This window comes from Rhincodon typus, chromosome 24 (genome assembly GCF_021869965.1).
Source record: "Rhincodon typus isolate 14 chromosome 24, sRhiTyp1.1, whole genome shotgun sequence".
Lineage (NCBI taxonomy): Eukaryota > Metazoa > Chordata > Chondrichthyes > Orectolobiformes > Rhincodontidae > Rhincodon > Rhincodon typus.
The window spans coordinates 17053004-17075998 of NC_063355.1; positions in this window are offsets into that span (position 1 = coordinate 17053004).

The window sequence follows — 22995 nt, forward strand, 5'->3', positions numbered from 1 at the left end:
TGTTTGTTTCCTCTCCACCTATCCTCTCCTCTATCCATCTTCTATCCGCCTCCCACTCTCTCCCTATTTATTTCAGAACCCCCTTCCCCTCCCCCTTTTCTGATGAAGGGACCAGGCCCGAAACGTCAGCCTCTCTGCTCCTATGATGCTGCTTGGCCTGCTGTGTTCATCCAGCTCTACACCTTGCTGTCTCGTATTCACCAGCATCTGCAGTTCCTACTATCTTTGGTTTCATGCATGTTGTGAATCAGGAGTTAAAAGGCAGAGACAGTTCAAAACACAAAGTTGTCAAGTCAAGCATAACAGAAATGGGTGGGGCTCACCAAAGAACACATTTCAAACAGATTCAAACACATGCAATGCAACAAAAAAAATCACCACAGAGCTTAAAAGCATCCATATTTATTCAAATTCAGAACATTTAGATGTCTTACAATCCAAGAGACTTCACGGATGATTGAATTAGAATTTTTACTTGTAAGTAAATAGAGAACTGAAGTCAGAAATAGATGTTAAACAGTATATCCAATGCTGGGACCCATGAATCAAGAATTCAGATCCAGAAGTCAATGCATTGCACAGGATTTTTTTTAACTACATGGCATGTGTTGCCTAACAATCACATGGTCCATAATAAATTGGCATCATATTGCTATTGCAACACATTCTTCATAGGTCAGCAAAAATGATCTCTGAAAATATGGACTGCAATGAATAAGTTTTTTTTGTTTTTTCATGGGATATGTATGTCACCAGCAAGGCCAGCATTTTTCGTTCATTCCTATTGAACTAGAGAAGGTAGTAAGCTGCCTTCTTGAACCACAGCAGTCCATATGTTGTAGGTACACTTACAATGTTTTTCAAAATTAAAACTAGGTACAAATTACAAGGGTAATGCAATAATCATGAGCAACTTCAATGTTCAGTTTTCCTATCGACTCAGTAAATCTAAGCAGCAACAATACTGTGGAGGATGAATTCATGGATAGTGTACAACATGGTTTTCCCGAGCACTATATTGAGGAACCAACAACGGAACATGATATTTTAGATTATTTTTATGCAATGAGAAAGGCAAAGCTAATAACCATGTTTTATAAGAGCCTTTTGGCTAGTGACTATAAAACAATAGAATTTTTCATTAAGTTTCACAACGATGTAGTTCAGTCTGAAACTAGATGTTAAATCTAAATAAAATAAAATCTATGAAGGTTTGAGAGTCAAGTTGAGTGAAGTGAACTGTAAAAATTGATTCAAAGATATGACAATAGACAGTAGATAGGCAATGGCTATTATTTAAAGAATTAACACATTTGGAATAAAACAAATGTACAGTCCTTTAAGATGCAAAGAACAACACCAGGAAAACTGATTCAATTGTGGCTAACAAACAAAGTTAAAGTTTGTGCTAGATTAGAAGAGGAGGTTTATAAAATTGCCAAAAACAGTAGTATGCTTACAGATTAGATTTCACCAGAGAACCCAGTAATTAATAAAGAAAGAAAGAAGATTACAACATAAATGTAAAAAAAAATAAAAAGCATCATAAAGGTTCCAATAGTTATGTAAAAAGGAGAAGATTAATATAGTTAAATATAGATCCATTAGAGGTCGAGTCAGAAGAATTTATATTGGGAAATAGGGAATGGCAGGAAAGCTAAATCATTACTTTTTTTTAGACGTCATGGAATAAGACATAACAAATCTCCCAGAAATAATGCAGACGCAGGGATCAGTGAGAATGAGGACTGAAAGTGAAAGAAATGAATATCAGTTAAAAAGTAAAACTGGAAAAATGAATGGGCTGAAAGTTGACAAATCCTTAAAAGACTACAGACCTGATCTCAGTCATAGGAAAAATACTACAATCTATTGTAAAGGATTTGATAATTGAACATTTAGAATTATAATGACATGATCGAGCAGTCAACATAAACTTATGAAAGAGAAAATCATTTTGGAGCTTTTTGAGGATATTCCTAGCAGAGTAGATAAGAAGGAACAATTGGATGTGGTGTTTTTGTTCTCTCAGAAGACTTTCAATAAGGTCCCACAAAGGAAATTAGTTAACAAAATTAGAGCACATGGTTCAGGAGTAATGTACTCACATGGCCTTAGGATTGGCTAACAGAAAGAAAACAGAGAGTAGGAATAAACAGGTCATTCTCTAGTTGGCAGTGTACAACCAGTGGAATACTGCATTGATCCATACTTGGGTCCCAGCTTTTCATAATCTGTAACAATGATTTGGATGTGGTGACCAAATGTAATATTTACCAAGTTGACACAAAACATGGTGGAAATGTGTTTTGTGAGAAGAATTCAAAGAAGCTTCAAGGGACTTTGGACTGTGTTGGCAAGTGCATGGCAGATGGAATATAATGTGGATTAACGTGAGATTACCCACTTTGGTGGGAGGAATGGAGCTGCAAAAGTATTTCTTAAGTGGTAAGAAGATGGGATATCCAAATTGACCTGGGATTCCTTGTACATATGTCTTGGAAAGCTGACATACAGACGTAGCAAGCAAGGATGATGTGTGGCTTCAAAGAAAACTTGCAGGTGGTGATGTTTCCATGCACATGCTGTCCATATCCTTCTAGGTGTTGGAGGCCATATGTCTAGAAGAGGTTTTTGAAAGTACCATGGTGAGTTACTGCAGTGCATCTTGTATATGGTAACCATTGCTGCCACTTTGCACTGCTGATGGAGTGAGTGAACTTTCAAAGTGATGGGTGGGCTGCCAATCAAGTGGGCATTTTCTTTTCCCTAGAATTTGTTGGGCTTCCTGAATGGTATTAGAGCTGCATTCATCCAGGAAAGTGGAGGGTATTCCACCACACTCCTGACAGGTGCTTTGTGGGTGGTGGACAAAATTTGAGACGTCAGGAGGTGAGTTAATCACTGCAGAATTCCTAGGTTCTGGCCGGCTCTTTTAGCTATAATATTTATGTGGCCAGTTGTTTTAAGTTGCTAGTACAAGGTAACCTTCAGAAAGTTGATGGTGGAAGATTCAATTAGTCAATTCATGAATTCAGTCAATAATTGCTTGATGGCACACAGAGTGGATCGATTTGGCTGAAGACTGGCATAAATAATTCTGGAGACCTGTGGCGATGGAGCATTCACATAACAAATTTTGCAGAAGATAGAGGCGTATTCTTGAGACGTTCATCATTGAGGATAGGATGTTTGATGAGCCTTTCCATCTGATTAACACACATTGATTCACCCAATTACACAAAGCTATTGTGATGCCACCAGAAAGTACTTAAATATGGAATAGAGCAACACCAGCTCAGAGGAAATTTCCAGAGTTTGACATGCAAAGATCATCAAATCAATTCTATCCACATTGATGATCCTTAGTTAGTTGTTAGCTGTGAATTAGGGTCAGACTTCTTTCTGGACCAATAGTGTTTGGCTACAACTCCCACTCCAGGAGCTTTATAGGTATAATCCAAGGTGTAGTCATAGCGCCGCATTGTTGGGGATAATGCCTGTCAGATGAAATATTAATTCAAATCCTTTCTGTCTTTTCTAGTAGATATAAACACTTCCATGGCACTATTTGAAGACGAACAGGCAAGCTTTCCTTGAGATCTGCTTAATATTTATCATTTAATCAACAAGACCAAAGTGAAGACGATCTGTTGTTATCAATGCTATTTGATGAACTTCAATCTGCACAGATTTGCTGCTGTTGTCGTATATGCCAACAGTAACTGAACACTTCAAAAGTACTTTGATGGCTGTAAAGGGCTTGTTGGAGATCCTGAGCCAGCAGTATAAATAATGGAGAAGGTAATAATGGTTTCCTCTGGCATGTCCAGGAAGTTGGGTTTAATACTAACCCCTTTCTTCCAGCCAAAGTAAAGAGAGCAATATCTGTTTTTTCATCATTTAAAAGGATGGTCATTTAGCCTGGCCTGTACTTTACAAAAAAAGAGAGATATTTCATTACTGCTTGCTCCATAGATTGAAGGCAACAGATTCACTTGAATAACAAACCAAAGCACAATGAATGACAAATATCAAAATAGCCACAGCCAAGAAGCACTCCAAAGGCTGCTCAAAGCATAATGTTATGGTGAAATGCATGAAATGGGATGGGTTTGACATGGGATGGATTGGTATTAGCATGGAGATTTAAATCAATCCTGTTCGGATACAGATACTGATCTCACTACAAATATTTGCAGGTCACTGTCAGTTTTGGGATAAGTTGCAAAATCAAGTTTTGCATCCAGGGGTGAACACATACACCTCAGGTGACATTGCACTTGCATCTAATGTTTCACCAATGATGCAATGAGTATTAAATTGCAAATAAGAAAACAAATTATTTAGAAACATGAAAGGCACTTCAGAATTGAGAAAATATAGACTTACCTAAAAATAACAGCCTGTCCCCTACAGTTATGATATCTTGTCCATCACAATATAAAAAACCCTCTGCTACCTACAGCTGCTTTGGCCCTCATTTTCTGATCTGAATGGGTATCCATAGTTCTTTTCCATATCAGACAAGAAGTTGTCTACTAACCTTAACAGTACTGTTCCTGTGAAACCTCCAAGGCAGGAGCGGAGTGCATTAGAGCTGAAGCTATGCCCCTTATTTATGTCAAAAGCGGTCACATTCTACACTTAAGGGTCTCAAAGTCGCTGTAGCTATTGAAAGAAGATACATACGTAAGTTAAATCTGGGTGTAGGGTGTCAAGTGGGTGGGAAGGTGTAGGATACCAGCTGACTACAGTGTAAGATGCTGCGTGGGTAAGGTGTATGCCAGCTGGGTGGGTAGGATGGCAGGTGGATGAGGGGCAAGTTAGAAAATGTCTGTGTGTCGGGTAAGGTGGCAAGTGAATGAGAGTAGACTGACAGGTGCAAGTATGTAGAGAGACAGGTGGTGATTGATGGTGGAAAGATGGCAGGTGAGTGAGGATGTTGGGTACCATGTCTGGGAGGGATGGGGTGACTGGTGGGTGAGGAGAGTAGGATGCCAGGTGGGTAAGGGTTACAAATGGTAGGTTATTGGAGATTAGGCTAGTATGTACATGAGTGATGTAATAGAGGAATTTGGGGAAGTTGAGTTAGTGGTGGGAGAGTGAAGTTGGAGACTGTAAGGGCACTTCCAGTCAAGAGGAATGTTGGTGCGGAGAGGTGGGGGTGCATGGGGTGTCTGTAGGTTGTTGGAGTGTAATTGGGGTAATAGGTGTTAAGTTGGTTGAGGGATCAGTTTTATAGTTAGTCTGAAGTTAGGGCAAATTTTAATCGAACTAATTGTTGCGAACTAAACATTTAGCTAAATCATAACCCTCCAAATCCTTCATCTCCATCTCAGAGTAGAGGACTTTAGTGGATCATTTCAGATGCTAAGTAATTTCCCATCAGATATTTCAACTTCCAAGACAATTCCTGCGGAGTCAGCTGCATTGGAACTTCCATCTGATCCAATGTGCAATCCACCTCACACTTCACCAGAAACTGACTTCAAACAGAAGATCATGGCCTTTACCTGGCGGGAGAGGTGGAAAGCCAGATAAACCTCCAGGCCAGCTAGGAAACAAATCCTCTCCAAATAGGATGTTTACAGATAAATGATAGTCATATAAAAGACAAAAGATGAATAGAAATTGTGGATCTTTAATCTTTCTTGCTCTGCGTACTTTTGTTAGTCCCATTCCCAAATCATTTCCTTATATCACTGCAATTGTTTTCCTTTTAGGTGCTTATCCAATTCCAATTTGAAAGTCATATTTTCTCAGATTTTCATATTTACAATTTGTATCTTCTTAAGAAAGAGCATGGAAATAAATTAAAGCATCAACATCCAGTAATTCTAGCCACTACCTGTTTAACTATACAGTTTATTATTACCAAGTAATAACCTTGTGGTAAGAATATGAAATAAGCATAACAGTAATTTACATCACAAAAAATGATGCGTTGTTAAATATTTATATTGTCATGAAGTTGTAATATATGGACTGTTAATCCTTCACATGACTGAGATCAGCTTTTTATTCCAGATTTGTTAACTGGATTCAGACTCTACAATGTGATATGCAGGGATTTGAACCCATATCCCCTGTGTATCAGCTGGAGATTACCTCTATTACCATCTGATTATCATAACATCACTGTCTCCCTTAAAGTACATATGAATTGAAAAAGCACATCTCCTTAAACATTTAATATCTGGTAGCCAGGCTTAGGAGTAAATAAGGAGGAATGTAACCAGCCCTTTGGACTTAATCATAACAATGATTCATCATTTTCTGGCAGGAATTGTCATTGTTGTCCATCTTATTTATTAGATCATTTATCGGAAATATAAAACAAGTCAGACAGGCATCTCTCTCAGGCTTCATCAATGAAACACACAAACTAGTTACATAAAACTTTACAGCAGGGAAGCAAGTCATTGAACCCAAAATGGCCTATGCTAATTTTTATAGTTCTTGTGAACGTCTTTCTAACTTGCTTCCCCTCCACCTATTGGAACACCCTTCGGTTCATTTCTCTTTTGTGCACTTATCTGGCTTCCCCTTATATTCATCCATGGTATTGTCTCAATCAGTCGACGTTGTCATGTGTTCTGTTTTCTGAGTAAAGAAATACTTGCAAAATTAATTGATAGATTAGCTACCTTAGGGTTACTGCAATGGTATTTGTGTCATCAACAGCCACGGATGAGGTGCCAGAAGACTAGAGGGTAGCTAATGTGCCATTATTTAAGTAAGGCTGCAAGGAAGTGCCATTGAACTATAGTCCAGTGAGTCTGATGTCAGTGATGCGTTAGTTGTTAGAGAGGGTTCTGAGAGGCAGGATCTACATGGTTTTGGAAAGACAAGGACTGATTAGGAATAGTGCATGGGAAATTGTGTCTCACAAATTTGATTGAGGTTCTTGTTCTACATGGTAGACTGGTTTGTCAGGTTAGGTCATATGCGATCCAGGGTGAGTTAGCCAATTAGATACAAAATTAGCTTGACCGTAGGAGGCAGAGGGTGGTGGTAGGGGGTTGTTGTTCAGACTGGAGACCCATGACCAGCAGTGTGCCACAAGGATCAGTGCTAGGTCCACTCTTGTTGTCATTTATATAAATAATTTGAATGAGAATATGGGAGGCATTGTTAGCAAGTTTGCGGATGACACCAAACTTGGTAGTATAGTGGACAGTGAAGAAAATTATCTAAGAGTACAATGAGATCTTGATCAACTGGGCAGGTCGCCTAAGAATCGGCAGATGGGGTTTAGTTCCTTGAAAGTGGTATTACAGGTAGACAGGGTAGTGAAGAACGTATTTGGCATGCTAGCTTTCATTGGTCAGAGCATTGAATACAGGAGTTGAGACATCATGTTATGTTTGTACAAGACATTGGTAATGCCACACTTGAGTACTGCATATAATTCTGGTCACCCTGCTATAGGAAGAATATTATTAAACTGGAATGGATGCAAAAGATATTTACAAGCATGTTACTAAGACTGGAGTGCTTGAGTTATAAGGAGAGGCTGGATAGACTGGAATTTTTTTTTTACCTCGAGCATAGGAGGCTGACGGGTGACCTTATAGAGATTGATAAAATCATGAGGGGCATAGATAAGGTGAATAGTCAAGGTCTTCTCCCCAGAGTACGGGAGTCCCAAACTAGAGGGCTTAGGTTTAAGGTGAAAGTGAAAAGATTTAAAAAGGACCTGAGGGGCAATGTTTTCATACAAGGGTTGGTGTGTATATGGAACGAGCTGCCAGAGGACACAGTCAGATACAAGTACAATATTTAAAAGAAATTTGGACAGATATATAGATAGGGAAGGTTTAGCGGGGTATGGGCCAAACACAGGCAAACGGGACAAGTTCAACTTAGGAAACCTAGTCAGCATGGACGAGTTGTGCCAAAAGATCTGTTTCCGTTCTGTATGACTCTATGACTCTAATACGGCTTTAAGAAACATAATATTTAATGTGATTTTTGTGTGAATAAAATATTGTGTCTCACTTTGGAAGATGTGTAAGAGATCCAGCTCATTTTAATACTTGCCTACTATGGAGTCCTGGTAGCAATGCATCATTAACAGAGATCGCCAGGCAACTCTCTCTCCCACTCTTACACACACGCACACAGTGTGCCATTGCAGTTACTCAGACAGCTGCTAACCAGTAGGGTGAGTCACTTTTCCCAACTTCTCCTCCGCCTTTGTGGTAAAGCACCTCTCCTGATTTGCACATGTGAGTTTGGGATCCTGCCATGTGGTAAATGATTGACGCACACTAGCATTTCACCAGCCCTTGGTTTAACATGTTGCAGCATAAAGCCTGCACATTCACTTTGTACTTTGAAGAACAAAAGTTGTCAGATTGTTTTGGTATCATTTTATAGCTGCATTGTGAATTTTCAAAATACTTTTCAATAATTCATTGTCAGATATCCATAGCTAACCAGTTAGTTGATAAAATTAGCAAGCAGCTCATTCTGGAAAGGATTTGGTAATAATCAAATCTAGAATTGGCCAGATCATACTGAACTAGATCAACAAAATTGGAATATTTAACTTTGTTATTAGTTTGAACTGAAGGGAGTTGTTATTACAGCTAATAATTTATGAAATTAATGCCATGCAACTTTAAGCAATAGTTCAAGCTTCTGCTGACAAAATGGCCATAAATGGTCTTATGAGGTGCTCCTTCTGAACAGATTTATTCTCCAGGATTCACTGCAATGGCAATTTTGGCAGGAGATGTTAATATATTGTACCATTGAGCTCCATAATCATCTGGGAGCGAAGTTATGCGATAATTTGTTGTGAATACAATTAGAATGCAATGCAGCAAGCACAGAAACAGATCAGAAGGACAATAGATATAAAATACCTAATGCAATATGTTGCTGCTCAGAAACAGAAATGTTAGGGCAGATTTTGAATGTGGAACTAATGGGCAAAAAAAACCCACAAATTCTAATTATCGACAGTTCATTTGCCTTTTATATCTGTCTGGTTAGTTCATTTGATGGATCAGTGACCACGCCTCTTCCTATTCTGGTTGCATGAACAACACAGAAAAGAGAGGCTTTTAGCCTTCAATTGCTTAAGCAGCCTACAATCCCAAAGCTATTTCTGATTTACTGTTCAGATTCTAATAAAGTGTAAATGGGCACTTTGTGATCACTAATCACCTCGTTCACTAACCGTAAGATTAACAATCTAAATCACAAAGCTGATCACTTTGGATAGCAAAATAAGGTTAGAAACCAGCAATACATTGACCAGTACTGCACCAATGAATAATGACAGAAGTACCTAATGAGGGCAACACAAGTACATTTTGCTAAAGAGCAAACTCCTGTGATTGGAACAAACATACTGAGCCTGCCAATTGCAGTGGCATCAATCATTCACATTATACTTTCTTTGCATTTCTACACAATAATAATAATGTAGTCTTGGATTTCTAATAAGTCCACAAGAAGATCACTCTAAGTCTCTTAAGCTTTTCTCAATATCATGCTGTTCCCAAAGACTGTGTGTCAGCTTAAGAGACTGTGTAACATAACAAATTGCGGTTTTATTTGCCATTGTACACAGAAAAACACAAACTGTGTTTAGTGGTTTAAAGTATAAATTGCCTAGGAGAAGAAAATAATATTTAGTTCACAGTACTTTCTCTTTAGTAGGACTAAAATTATGCAGCTTTTTTCCTGGGTGGAAGGAAATGTACTTATTTTGTGGAACTGAATATATTTCAGATTTTCAAAGTTTTGCAGCTGACTTATAATTTACCTTTTTTCATTGCAATTTCAATATGTAGAACACTTATTGTGTAGAATTACATATTTTGCAATACTGTCTCACTGCTGAATTAGACCTTTCAAGAATCAGAACCATCATCATAGCTGTTAAGAGCATTATTAAGAATCTGCCTTAATTCACACAGAACAAGTAAATACATGTAATCTACAAGTAATCTAATTTGTATACATTAATCCTGCTTACATGCTTATGAAAATTTACTATATTTAACACAATTGCCAAATTCTCTGATGGGCGCTAAAATTTTATGTACAAATTTATACCATCAAGTCTCAATCCGTGATATCAGAAGACAAAATGAACCTCCCTAAGACCTATTTTAATGTGTAAATGATATTTAGCTATCAAATTTGTTTTTACAAGAATGAAATTTATACGATTATTGCATTTTAAATTATACTTTTTGATAAGATTATCTTAGTTTGGAAATATATCTTTAAATGAAGTTTAAATAAAATTGTTCAAGTGACCTATGTTGGCATTTATTTGACATTAAACCTGGGTACTTTAATTGTTAAAGATTAAATACAAGATTCAGATTGCGTTATTGGAAGGGAGGTGACAGATATTCATACTTAGGAATAATGAGAGCTGTTTCTAAGTCCACAACAAGGACACCCAAGTCTCTTAAAATTCAGAAAATGGTTCTCAATATCATGCATAACATGACAAAATTAGAGTTTCAATTGCCATTGTACATAGAAAAACACAAACTCTGTTTGGTGGTTTAAAGTATAAAATGCCTATGAGAAGAAAATACTATTTGGTTCACAGCACTTTCTCTTTAGCCACTGATACAGAAAATGCTCTCTTGGAATGTGGAATCCTGTTGTGTGCTCTTCTTTCAGATAATAACTAGAAGTTCAGATTTCTCTTTAGAAGTTATTTGTTTCTACATAGATTGTAATGGCTGAGTGCTTCCAGTTGTTGCTCTCGGGAATTGATTTTTATTCTGCTACAGGAGAAGCTAGTTATTTACTGAGTATCTGGTAAGTGACTAAGAGTTATTCTGTTCTTAAGGTTAAGGTTTGCTGTAATATAGCAACTGTGGTAAGCGTAATAAAATATATGTAAGCATGTAACAGAAAAAAAAATTAAGTAGTTCCTTAGATCACATTAGCAATAGCAGGACAGGTGTTGTGTCAAGTCTGCAATATGAGGAAGCTCCTGGATACCATTGTGATCCAGGGCAAACATATTTGCAGTAAGTGTTTGAAGCTCAAGCAATTTTAGTTCAGAGTTTATGAGCTGGATGCTAAACCACAAACACTGTGACACATCAGGAAGACTGTGAAATGAAATATGTAGGAGCAGAAACAGGCCATTTGGCCCATTAAGTCTGCTCTACCATTCAGTGAGACCATGGCTGATCTGCCAATCCTCAACTCCACTTTTTGACTCATCCACATAACTCTTGATTCTCATACTGCATATAGTCTGTTTACTTCAGCCTTGACTATACTTAATGACCCAGCCTCAAAAGCCCTCTTAGATGAAGAATTCCACAGATTTTCCATCCTCGGAGAGAAAATAAAATCCTCCTCATCTTTGTCTTAAATGGGTCATCCTGTACTCTGAGGTTATGCCCTCTGGTCCTAGACTCTGCCACAAAAAAAACATCGCCATTGCATGTACCCTGTCAAGCCCTATAAAAGTCTTTTATGTTTCAATAAATTTTCTCTCCTCGTTCTTTTAACCCTAATAAGTACAAGTTCAATGGGGTTGATAGGAAGATAATGGCAGCCTGTTGCTAGCTTCTATCTTTCAACTGAAGGCTGTGAGAAATACTGCCTGAGATGAAACATCTTGGCTCAATGCAGCATGGAGGAGAGAATGGGCCCAACTATTCAAGATGGCAGCACCGGCACAAGATTGCAAAACTGCAAATTTGATAAATATTGCTCAACCATGTATTAAATTCAAACAGAAAGAAAACTGAGAGTGAAACAAAAAAAATCAGGTCCTCCCTTGGAAGAATTCTCTGTAGTAAAATTGTAAATTATTTTTATTATATGATTTGATTTTTATTTTGCAGCTCTAAATTATTAAGCAACGGTTCCTAGAAACCAAATGCATCTTATTGCAGTCGGTTAGTTATAGTGTCAACGTTGCACTGCCTTAATGGTAGCTCACGTTGGTATGTCCACACCAAGCTGTATTTTAAATTTCAATCATCTCATGAATTTCTTGAACCAAATTCACACTGTTTCTAACTCTGTTACGGTAAATACTCTACTCCAGAGAGTGGAATACATCTGTTTGCTTTTGGCTCTAAAACAAATGAATCTTCAGAAACCCACTGCAATGTCTGAGGATAGAAAATTAATCTTGGGTGATGGCTCAAAATGAGTGGGGTGTGGAATGCGTCAGCAATCTGTTAAGCACATTATTCAGCTTTGATTGCAATCAATATATTTTGATATACTGGGCATAATGTGCAGTAAGTCCAGTACCACCAATGCTAGAGATGGATTTCTGCTCCATTTCATCAACATTTTATTAATCATGTGTGCACATAGATAATCTTGCACAAATTAAAATATTATGTGCAATGTGGAATTCGGAACACCACCAGATAACCCGTGATCTTATTAAGTGGTGGAGCACACCTGAAGAGCCAAATACCTTATTTCTACATTTCTACATTTATTCCTATGTACTAGAAATCTACCCTTCAGAGTCATACAGAAGTATGTGGTGCTTTCTAAAATTGGAACACCATTTTGACTACTACATTGACATTACATTCTTTCTCTGTCCTCAACATTTCCTGCTCCCTGGGTTCTCTCATTATCACACTCCATTGATCATGAACACAGTGTTTATTTTCATGTCATCATTGCACAGATCTAGAAGAATCAGACCCAAGGCTCTGTTTTAAAGAAAATTGCAACTGGTCAGTCATAACAACTTATTATGTGCGGACAAAAAAAAGCTTTTTGGGACCCCAGTGCGTTAAACCTTTAGGCGTACTAGAATTCAGCAGTAATTTCATTAGAACAACACTTTCAAAGTTGTGTTGTTGAAAGGACCGCACAGTATCTGTATATTCATGCTCTTCTTCTGAAAGGCAGCAACTTCTACAATGGAAGAGGAATTCAATTTTTTTCAGGTGGAAATATGATACATTACACTGCTGTATATATGGCTGATACTTTTTACATCTTGACATTGTTCAGACACAGAGGAACACCATGTCACATGCTTTTCAGCCTTTGAAATTCTTCTAAATCTAACAAAAACCAGAGCTAGTTTTATGTTGACTTCAGTTCACATTAAAGGATTTATGATTTGAGTGCTGACTTTGAGTCTGGTTTTATTTTCTCTCATTTTATTCAGTACAATGGCATAGCTAATATCATTAATATATATTTTACATTTATACATGTGTGTGCACAGTCACCACTGCTGAGGCATAACATACTCTCATGCCCATTACAGTAATTGACTAAGTTGAATTATAATTCCATTATACATTATTGTGAAGTGTTATTCATCACTTGGGCCTTAAATTTCTTGCTTACGTCAGTTTCTACATATCTGCTGTAAATCAATGGTTTTGATTAAACATTAATGTAACTCATGTTACATTTATCGCTTGCCCATTCTTAAATAGCAGAATGTAAAATAAGTTAGAAAGAGAGATTGTCCAAGTAGGACACAGGTATTCATTATAATGGAAAAAGTTACAAGAAAAATGGCTCCACAGTCTTGGAAACATGATTGTGGAGTTTGAGAGCTCCGGTAGCATCTGAGAGGATTTGGGTGTCGGAAAGAGATGACCATTCCTGGTTGTGACAGAGGAACCAGTGTTGCTGTGGTGGGGATGGCTGGACGAGATACATGAGAAAGATGATTCTGGAAGATGGCAGTACTGAAGGGCAAGAGACCTGGAATCACTGGGACTGACGATTATGTATCTTGGGACTGTAGAAGGAAGCCATTGTAATTTAGAAATGTGAGACCAGGAATTAAGAGTGAAAGTTGACAAAAGTTGTGAACATAGCCACAACATGTAAGGATTTGTACACATGTACTGCAAATCAATGTGAGGTTTCTGATACAATTAAGAAATAGGTGGGTGTACAAAATAAATCTGATGTCTAATATATCTTAAATATCTTAAAGATTTAACTCCAGAACAGTGTTTTCAAATCACGTTGACTTTTTATTGCAATTGTTTCGATACAATCGCAGGAACTGAAAACAAAGAGAGATATTTTTTTTTGCAATAGATTAACTGATGCACAGTGTCATAAACGTAAATAATACTCCTCTGGAGAAATATGTTACAAAACTATGCAAGGTCTTTAAACATGATGTTTTTGTTTAAACTTTTATCATTCTCTGAAACCTCTTTAAATTCGAGATTCATGTTGATTACAATCCTCTCAACAGTTGTCCCACATTTTAGTACAATTAAGTGAAACAGCCTAGTTATGGACTAAGAATCAAAATTGGCTCTTTAGGTGTGTTTGGTCTGCGAGGCCAAATTCTTTGCTGCTCAGCTCTCCCCGCTGCCAAAAAATCCACTGTGTTTCCAGACATGGAACAGGTATAAAGCTCCAAAATGTGTTTTACTTGTCCTGTACTGATCTGACCACGACTGCATTCGGTGGTATAAAAGCAGAAAGTGTCGGAGAAACTCAGCCGGTCTGCCAATATCTGCGAAGAGAGAAACTGAGTTAATGTCTCGAGTCCAATATGAATGTTCTTCAGAACTGAAAGAGGCTGGACAATTATAGTTCTTATGCTGTTGATAAAGAGCTAGGTGGAACAGATGGTAAGGGTGCCCACAGAAAAAGGTAACGGGAATGTGAAACTTAGAAAAGGAGCCTAAATATATACATATCTGTGTGTGTGCAAAATAGGTGCCAATGGTACGTGTGAATTGTTGAAAATAAATAAATTTTGGTGAGAGCAAACCCATGCAAACATGACACGTGGGAACAGTTTAGGGGAAAGGATCTAATCAAAATGGAGGGGAGTGCTCTGAAGTTGTTGAACTCAATGTTGAGTCCTGAAAACTCTACAATTCTAAAGCACAAAATGAGGTGCTGTTCTTCCTTTTTGTACTGAGCTTTACTGGACAACTGCAAAAGGCCCAAAACAGAAATGATAGCATGACAACAAGACGGTATATCAAAATGACAATCAACGGGAAGGTCAGAGTCTTTCTTACAAACAGAAGAGAGATGTTTGCAAAGCAATGACTCAGTTTGCATTTGGTAGAGGAGACCACATTGTGAACACTGAATACAGTAGACTGGATGCAAGCTGGAGGAACAGTATCCCATTTTCTGCTTGGGCAATTACAGCCTTCAGGATTCAATAAATTCCAAGCATGAGCATTGTCCTCGATTCTGATTGTGGAAGGGATCATTTATTGGAAAAGGTTACTTTCAACATTTAATTCAACATTAAATTCTCCTAGATTAGATTTTGTTTTCAAGTGCCTCAAACCAAAGAAAAGGACATTGGCCGACACACCAATAAAATTTTCTCGACTCTTTCATAGAATGTGGGCATCATTGGCAAGTATTTGTTACCTACCCCTTGAACTGAATACCTTATCAGACCACTACAGAGGGTAGATGTAGATAGGACCAGGTAAGGACAACAGATTTCCTTCCTTAAAGGACATTAGTGAATATGATGGATTTTTTTATAACAATTGGTGAAAGCTGCTTTCAGTTCAAGATTTATTGATTGAATTTGAATTCCACCAGCTGTCATGGTGAGACTTGAATCTGTGCTTCACAAGATATTAGTCTGGGTGTCTGGATAACTAATCTAGTGACTTTGCCACTACACTCTGCCAAAATATTTTCACTTCTCACACCATTCGGCCTCTGGGAAAAGAAAATCTCAGATAAAGATGGCATTTTCTATTGTTCAAATGCTGATTCTGTTGTAGCCTTTATAAACATCAATGTGATTTTTTTTTCCCTCTTTTTCCTGTGTACAGATTCCAAGAGAGTTCACTCCATCCACTACACCAACCACTTTTCCACTGTTGCTAAATCATAGTTGTTTCAATTAGATCTACTAGAAATGTACACACAATTGTAATTCATTATAAAGCACATACTTAAAACATACATTTAAGGATATAGAGTCTAATTAAACTTTAAACAAAAGTTTTTACTTTTGCAAAGTTTACCAAAATATTATTGCTTCTTGAGGGAGTATGTCATGGGTGAAGAAGTCTTGATTGCTTTCTAACTGTCACAAATATATTGGAATGGACTTATTCAGTGCTTGTCATATGTAGTATAGTATTGTTAATCCACATTGCCTTATGTTACCACCAATCTATTTAGCAATGAAATTTCTTGTGATTATCAAATCAATTCAGTAATTGTTTCTGGTACCAACAAGTCACTCTCCTCACACAAATGTCTCCAGAAATGTATTATATTTGAAATTGGCTTATTATTGTTTGTAATCATTTCCTCTAGGTGTTCTTTCAGCTAAGAAGAGGATTTCTCTCAAGGAAAACCTGTTGTGCGCAAATTAAACCAAGTTGCTCCTGTATCTTTTCCAGCAAATGTTAACTCTGGCCTTGTTGGAGATTGTGAACCTGGTCAAGTGACCAAGATTTGCTGGCACACCTATAAAAGGGAAGGGCAAAATATTGGTCAATAGTCCGAGATTACTAGGTACATTGTTATTACATGCCAACCTGTTCCAAATTTCTCACTTAGATACACCATGGTCTCAAACAAACAACTATAACTCAGTAGGTCACATTCTTAATATGTAATGTACAATTGTTGTTACACACCACGTTAACTGTATAGAAATCTGTTGCATACTGACATCCAAAAAGACATGCAAGCTCTTTACATGTGCATATGGTCCTTCATCTGGTAGTATCTTTCGCAGGTCTCTATTTATATGAACTTTGCAACCTTCCTGAGATGGATTCTGACCATTCTTTCTTTCATTCATCTGCAGCATTTTCTTGTCTTCTATTTTATGAGATGGAAAAGAAGTTCACAAAGGAATGTCAGCCTAAGCATATGCAAATAAAACCCTTTGAATGTTGGCTGGCGAAAAGAGAGAAATAAAAACAATAATAAAATGACTAATTATGCTGCAGCCTGCAAAAGAATCTGATATAAGTACAACAAAGGCAAATAAAGAACTATAAATAGTAGAAATGGACTCTTATTCAGAAAAGACTACTGACAACATAACAGCTTTTGTTTTACACTGGCATTTAGCAATGACATTGTATTCCTATAGAAACTGGAAAGGGAAACTCGCCCTTAATTATAACTTTTTCAAATTCAGAATGAAACTGGTTATTTCAGCAGTGCAACTCTTCAGGATCTTGCAACACCCGGCTGAAAATAAACTTGGTAGCATGCTCCCAATAAACATCTGAAGTAACAGTTCTCCCACAATCTATCGAATTTGCACCAATCATGCACGTGTGCGCCTTCAGCATATGGCAGGGAAAGTTCTCCTTTGTAGAAGTTAAGCTGAACACAATCCTATTTGAGGAGAAGATTTATATCTTCAAAAGAATTTAACATACAGTTCTATAAAATTATGCACAGCAACTAATGATGCAATGACATACTACCTACTATATGTGAGATGTTCATCAAAAACATGGATGCATGGGAGTGAACAAACCTTTGTAACTGCATTTGGTTAGATATCATGAATATGGAAGCAAATCAAAAACGGTTAATTATTATCACTCTTTGGTGGGTGGAACACCTTTTATATTATTTTTATGTGAAAGTATTTTATTCCATTTGTAACAATTTGCATTGGTAATCAGTTAAGTCTTTCTTCTTTTCCATGTGATGACAGGGAAGCCAGTTACATTTCCAGCACCCAGAACCTGCATGTGTGCAAGTAATGTCTCCAGCTGCAACTCCTGGAATTCCGAGTTTCGTCTAGTGATGCTGTGGAGCATTTGCCAGGCGGAGAGTAACATGGTTAGCACGTATAGAAAGATGGTCATACCACAGATTCAGACTGCACAGGCAGGAAGGGAATGGGTGACCACCACTTGGAGCAGGAAGGCTAAGCAGGCAGTGCAGTAATCTCCTGTGGCTATTCCCCTGCAAAACAGACATACCGTTTTGGATACTGTTGAGGGGAATGGCCTCTCAGGGGATAACAGCAGCAGCCAAATTCATGGCACCATGGCTGGCTCTGCTGCAGAGGGAGGGAGAAATATGCATAGAAATGCTATAGTTATAGGGGATTCAATCATAAGGGGAATAGATAGGGGCTTCTGTGCCCACAAACAAGGATCCAGGATGGTGTGTTGCCTCTCTGGTGCTGGGGTCCTAGATGTCTCGGACCAGTTGCAGATAATTCTGGAGGGGGAGGGTGAACAGCCAGTAGTCATGGTACACGTTGGTACTAACGACATGTGTTAAAAAAGGGATGAAGTCCTAAAAGTAGAATATAGAAAACTAGGAAGAAAGTTGAAATGTAGGACTTCAAAGGTAGTTATCTCAGGATTACTACTGGTGCCATGAGCTAGTCAGAGTAGAAATAGTGGGATATATAAGGTGAATACCTAGCTGAACCAGATGGTGTGCGGGGAGGGTTTCAGAATCGTGGGACATTAGGACCAGTTCTGGGGGAGGTGGGGCCTGTACAAACTGAACGTGTTATACCTGGGTAGGGCCGGGACTGATGTCCTTGGGGGAGGTGGGGGGGGCGGTGGTACTTGGTAGAGTGGCTGGGAAGGGTTTAAACTAGTGTGGCAGGGGGAATGGGAACCAGAGGAGTAGGGCAGTAGATGCTGAAATTGAGGGAGAGGTAGAAACCAAGGCAAACATGATGAAGGACAAGAACAGACAGGGAAACGCTGCTGAAAAGAACAGGGGAGATGGTCTGAAATGCATGTGTTTCAATGCGAGAAGTATAATAGGCAAGGTGGATGAACTCGGAGCTTTGGTTAGGACTTGGAACTATGACATCATTGCAATTACAGAGACTAGGCTGAAAGACGGACAGGATTGGCACTAAATGTCCCAGGATTTACATGTTTTGGGTGTGATAGAAAGGGATGTAAAAGGGTTGGGTGAGTTGCATTACTGATAAAGGAGTATCTCACATCTGTCATGAAGGAGGATACGTCAGAGGACTCATGCAGCGAGGCAATATGGGTAAATTCAGAAATAGGAAAGGTGAAATCACAATGTTGGGTGTATACAACTGGCCTCCCAACAGCCAGTGGGAGATAGAGGACAGAGTACGTAGGCAGATTTTGGAAAGATGTAAAAACATCAGGGTTATTGTGGTGGATGATTTTAACTTGCCATGTATTAACTGGGACTTACTTTGTGCTTAGGACTTGAATGGGGCAGAATTTGTACAGACCATTCAGGAGGATTTCTTGACACAGTATGGAAATAGTCCAACAAGGGAAGGGGTTATACTAGACTGGGTTTTGGGAAATGAGTCCAACCAGGTGAGTGAAGTATCAGTGGGGGAGCATTCAGGAGTAGTGACCGTGATGATGAGTTTTAAGATACTCATGAATAGAAAGGGAATACAGGGACTCAGATCCTGTAACTGAAGACAGTTTGATTGTGGAAGGGCAAAATGTGTCAGTGAAGGCTTGGAGGGTAGAAAGGCCTGTTCCTGTGCTGTATTGTTCTATGTTCTTTGTTCTAGGTACAAATTAACATTGCCATTAAAACAGAATTTGATTTGCTGCACAGTTACATGTGAATAGAAATTAAAGAATAATTCTTATTAAGAAACAGCAATTAAAGAAAAGTCAATCTTTCTTAATATACAGTAGAATATCTGAACAATATTTGTCTCCTCCTAACCAAGATGGGAGTGGGTCTGTTCAGAAATAATGTGACTGGTTAACTGTCAACTCTCTATCTTGTACATGCTGTAGTATCCAGTATTTGTAGTTCATGTTGGTGATGGATGATCTATATAGTGTCAATTTTAACTGTATTTTAGCTTATCAGTTTTCAGAATACCACTTCAACACATCACCATGTTCCTACTCCAACATTTTTGTTGCAGGCCAGCTGCAGTGTTCCAGCAAGACTCAGTGCAAGCTCATTTTCCACTTGCGGACCCTGCAGCCTTTCGGATTCCATCATTGAGTTTAATACCTTTAAAGACTGATTCCATCTTTCCATGTTTTCTACCCATCCCAACACCCAGTTCTGTCATGACATGGATTGCATTCAGCACAGCCCACCCACTCTCTCCAACGCTTAGTTCTCATTTTCACTTTTACAGCTTCTCTTCTGTCCTGGCCTGCTATCAATAATTACTGCCCACCTCTCCCTTACACCACCAAATTACCCCCACACCCTTGCTTGCCTTGCCTTCAGCTTAAATATTGCTTATTTTACTAGCTACTATCCGTTCTGATGAAGAGTTATCAAACTCAAAACATTGTCTCTGCTTACTGCGAGATCTGCTGCGTTTTGCCAGCAATTTCTGTTTTTGTTTCAGAATAGCATCTGTTGTTGCTGAATACCTCTCTGTACTGCAATTTGATTTTCAACATTTGAAATCATCAGGTCACATAAGGCCATAAGGAAAAGGAGCAGAGGGAGGCCATTCAGCCCATTGACCCATGCAGTGATAATCTCAGGTAAATGAGCCATTGGTCTAGGAAGGCAACTTCGTATGAACATCCCATCAGTTATTCTAGAAAGTTTTTGATTGAGCTCAGAACTGAACACTGAGGTGACTTCAATTCTTTTAAAGAATGGCTGGCAATCTTAATAGACAATTCTGAAATTGTATGAATGCATGTTATTTCATGCTGAGAAAGTTCCATGAGTGCTGTGAGATCAATCTAAAGAAAACAACAGACAGAACTTGTAATTATACAGTGCATTTCACAATCTCAGGACACTCTAAAATGTTCTGCATCCAATTCAGTCAGTGTGTAATGAAGAAAACGCAACAGCACCATAAGCTCCCACAAGTGGCAAGAGGTCAATACAGAGAATTTTTTTTTAGTGATGTTTGAGATAAATTTTGGAAAGGACACAGGAAGAACTCCTTTGCATTTTATTTAATTTACAATCAGAAAATCTTGACTGTGGTGAGGTTTGTGTAGGAGACATCCCTCTACAGGGCCTTGTAGGGCAGCCTAGTAAAAACTCCAGTCAGTCTTCATTACTTTTCCTTTACAAGGTTCTTAATGGGTTTAGTTACCTATCCATCTCATAAAGGTTGATGGCCTTGCTGGTTCCCAAGCTCATATTTATCAAAATATCTGCCATCAAGGACAGAGTCAGGAAACTGGCACAGCAGCAGATCTTTTCATTTTCCATGCCTAACTATGACAGGAACGTAGGAATTAAGAGCAGGAGTAAGGAATTCAGCCCTTCAAACTGTAATCATGGCTGATCTTATCCTGGTCTCAACTCCACTTTCCTGCCTGCTCCCCAAAACTCTTTATCCCGCTTTTCATCAGAAACGTATCTGCTTCTTTTTTGAATCTGTTGATTGATTCTGCCATCAATGCATTCCGGGCAGTGAGTTCCAAAGATTCACAACCCTCACAAGAAATAGCTTCTCCTCATCTGGGTTTCGATCCTGACTCCTTTGACTCTATATCAATGTCCTCTTGTTTGAGACTGGCCCACAAGGGCCTGACTATTCAACCCAAACTGTCTGATGCCTGAAATTGTACCTGAAAATGCCCCATTGTCATTACAGTTGAGGGAGTTTCAGAATAATTTAATAGGCATTCCAAGAACTTTTTCTAAATTGTATTCAGTCATTGTTTTACGTCCACATTTCATGTCTTCTTCTTTCTCGCCACCAAGTAGCTATGGGTCTATTTTATGCACTTGTGCTCACTTTCCTTGTTGAACCTACTGTGGAACCAACCATTACTAGCTAACAATTGGAGTAGAATCCTGTCACCAATCCTCCTTCCTGTACTGGGTCTAAGAAACTGTTTGGTTAACAATGGTAGAAGGTGAACCACTTCCGGTCTTAACAAGAGGATGAATTTGTTTTAACAACAGAATATAGTTTATTGCATATTAGCAATAGTTACAATTTTATTGGCCAGTTAGACAGAATTATCAAGTAGCCAGGGTGATACATCTGACTATAACAAGATCTCATTCTGGGCTCCTCTTTACCCCAACCAGGTCTGTATGCCATCATTAGATTGTGTGGAGCTAAATGCAGTCTGCAACATTAATCCTTTCAAAACCTTTGTAGAACATTTCCTCTCAACTGGAGGATGTTAAACTGCTGAATTCCTTTCACAGAGGAACTCTTTTTGCTAACTCAGGTTGTTGTCCCCTTACAGACAACTGAGGGATTTTTAATCTCATGAATGCTAATCAAGGAAGATGGCTGCTCCAATGAAACATACTTTCTTCCTTGCACTTTCCTAATTTTCAGACCAAACAGTTTCTTCTTTTTGACTGTGTACTGAATCTGTGGATATTGATCTGGCTTCCAAGGAGTCACATGCAGCTCATTTCTATTTCATTCAAGAAATTGTCATTCCCAAACTGCTGATATATCTGTGTTGAAGTGCGTAACCTTTTTACCTGAACTTCTTCATTCACCCTCTGTGGATGTTTTGTCAGTGAACTGGACATTTTCACACCTACGGTCATGAAGCCAGAGGATTGCTATTTATTTAGCAATATCTCTATCATTGGTATTGATAATCCTTCATTGAAAGACAAAGGATTGAAATGTTGCTTTAGAGCGTATGCCATTTCATCATATTGTGGAGGTGCCAGCATTGGACTGGGGTGGGCAAGGTCAGAAGTCACAAAACGCAAGGTTATAGTCCAACAGATTTATTTGAATCACAAGCTTTCAGAGTACTGCTCCTTCGTCAGGTGAAGTACTGACAAAGGAACAGTGCTCCGAAAGCTTGTGATTTCAAAAGAACCTGTTGGACTATAACCTGGAGTCATGTGACTTTTGATTTCATCATGTGTCATCAAAAGTCCAATTTGTTGTAACAGTTAATTCATTAGACTGCTTTGCTGACGGAACAACTTCACCTTAAGATTCATCAATAACATCAAGTGAGTTGTACTGCTTGCTCCTGCAATTCACAAATGCTTCTGGCACCACAGCATCCTTTATACAGCCTGTGAAATTTCACAAATGTCAGCCAAGGTGCCTTGGAAATATTCAGGATGAAAGATTGACTAGAGAGTCACCTTGAGACC